The sequence below is a fragment of the Urocitellus parryii genome, chromosome 3 (genome assembly GCF_045843805.1).
Source record: "Urocitellus parryii isolate mUroPar1 chromosome 3, mUroPar1.hap1, whole genome shotgun sequence".
NCBI classification, from domain to species: domain Eukaryota; kingdom Metazoa; phylum Chordata; class Mammalia; order Rodentia; family Sciuridae; genus Urocitellus; species Urocitellus parryii.
In genome coordinates, this window is record NC_135533.1 from 40,191,822 (window position 1) to 40,194,008 (window position 2,187).

Here is a 2,187-nt window from a genome sequence, read left to right on the forward strand (position 1 = left end):
GACTATTTATTAAGCATGGATAAAGGAGACAGCCCTAAAGGAACTTATTAAGCCAGCCCTTTGGGATTCAGTACCAACAGGCAAATTGCTTGTTTTCTTCTTTCTGTTTTTCTTTCTCTCTCTCTCCTTTTTCTTTTTTTCTTTTTTTTTTTTTTAGGAAAAAAAAGACAAAAACTGATTTTCTTGGGAAAAAAAAAGAACTGTTCTTTCTATAATGGCTTTGCCCATTTAAAAAATGTGGCTCTTAAGGGTTCATGAAATGACTGAATATGAGGATACATGTCCTGTAGAAAGCAAACGCGCCTCATATACTGCCAAAAATAGTGTTAGTTTCATTAATGTGAATTTTCCAGCATTCAGTAGTTGTAATGTTAGAAACAATTGCTGGTCAAGTTCAACTTGTTGCTATTGTTTTTAATTTGCACAGGAGTAGTATCAGAAATTAGTGTCACTGCTTGTATCTAGCTGAATTTTAAACAACAGAACATTAGTTTTTTATGTTGGTGCCACCAACTGTAAATGACATAAGTTAGTTACTACAAAACACAGTAATTAGACTGTTGCAACCATCTAAAACCTTAGGCTTCCAGTCTGTGCTGTTAGTGTTAAGATGTAAAGTGCAATCCTAAGCTAACATTATCTGTGCAAGCACCATAGAAACATTTGCATATCTGCATAGATCTTACAACTGTACTCTTTACCTCCTTGTGATAAAGCTTTGTCTACCTGCAAACACAGTCAAAGGCTACAGCTGCAAACCAAAGCCAACTCTAACCATGGCCAAGAGCTCAAGGACAGAAGCAGCCACATGCTTTGGTCAGCCTTCTGTAACTTCAATTAGTACAAAGGAACCTTTTCCATGAACTACCTGCTGTTTTCTGATGACCTCTGGGATCTTTTCATTTAGCCCTAAACAAAGAAACAAAAATGAGAAAAACCACAACTAAAAAAGTTAATTCAGTCACAGAGTAATCTTCTGAGGCCAAAAGTCCATCTAAATGCAATGAAGATTTGCTTTCATTAAAGACAGAGGTGAGGACAAAATCCGCAGTGGAAGTTATGATATGCTAGAAAGCAACACATGTGGATCACTGACCAAAACGATTATGTACTCAATGCAAATGCAGATTGCATATTGTTATATATATAGTACATTGTGTTTTTGTTTTCCCCCATCTGGTCAGTTCTTTTCGGTGGTGAGTACATGTTGTTAGAAGATGTCTTGTATGGTCTTAATCTTTGTTGTGTACTATTTTTTTATAGTCTTAAGTTATAATGAAAAAACAAAAAGTAGGAACCAAACATAAAAGGTCTAGTAAAGCCAAAAATTAATTTCATATTGATTTTAAAGTGATCTAGCTGAGTTTTTACACTGAAAGCAAAGATTATAGCAATTGTAGTCCATGGTATTTATTTTCAGTCAAACCAAAGTTACATATAATTCTGCCTCTGCTTATACGGGATATTAACACTAACAATACACTCCCTTCAAAGACTTGCGCAGGCCAAATTGTTGGAATGCTGGTTCTCTTGAAAACTCCAAACCCCAAAACTATGATAATGCATTATGGTGTAGTTGAAGATAGCATAGTCAGATGTTTGCTTAAAACCTAGAACTATACGTGTTGCTTTTCATGTGCTGTGCCAAGTCTTGATGATACTTTTTCCCCCAACCAAGGGACCTCATAACCTGATTATGGTTATTGCTTTACAAACAGTTTTGACAGAAGGTGGCTGCTAGAGCTTAACATATGTACTAGTTCCATGTGATGGAACCGGTTCTTGCAAACTAAGCTCATTGTTTATTCTTTGCTGAAGTCAGCAAATAGAGTTAGAGATACCCAGTCATCTATCACACCAAATAAAAGGACATAACGGCTTTCAAAAGGGTTTTCCCACTTACCCAAAAGGCTTTCTGAAAGCTTCTACCTCTGCAAAAAAAAAAAAGAAAGAAAAAAGAAAGAAAAAAAGAAAAAAAAATGAAAGAAAAAAAGAAAAAAAAGGGAAAAAAAGAAAAAAAACAAAAAAATTAGAACAATTATGGCAGATTGCATGAAACGTGAGAACGTCACAGTAACTGCTACTTTTCATTATGTTTGTCTTTGGGTCAGGATCAATGAACCGGAAGTTTGCGATAGAGTATGAAAAGAAAGATGGGTATTGTGAAGGAAGGTTTTCAGTCATCTA

General features: G+C 35.2%; 1 protein-coding gene across 1 annotated transcript in view; it reads left to right on the forward strand.

The window, feature by feature from the left end:
• Window positions 1–1,872, forward strand: part of Foxp2 (forkhead box P2) — a 544,876-nt gene extending 543,004 nt beyond the window's left edge. The window contains exon 21 of the mRNA XM_026408891.2: window positions 1–1,872. This exon is cut by the window's left edge and continues 236 nt beyond it. The gene's annotated coding sequence lies outside the window, so the exon portion shown is untranslated.
• Window positions 1,873–2,187: the final 315 nt, after the last annotated feature.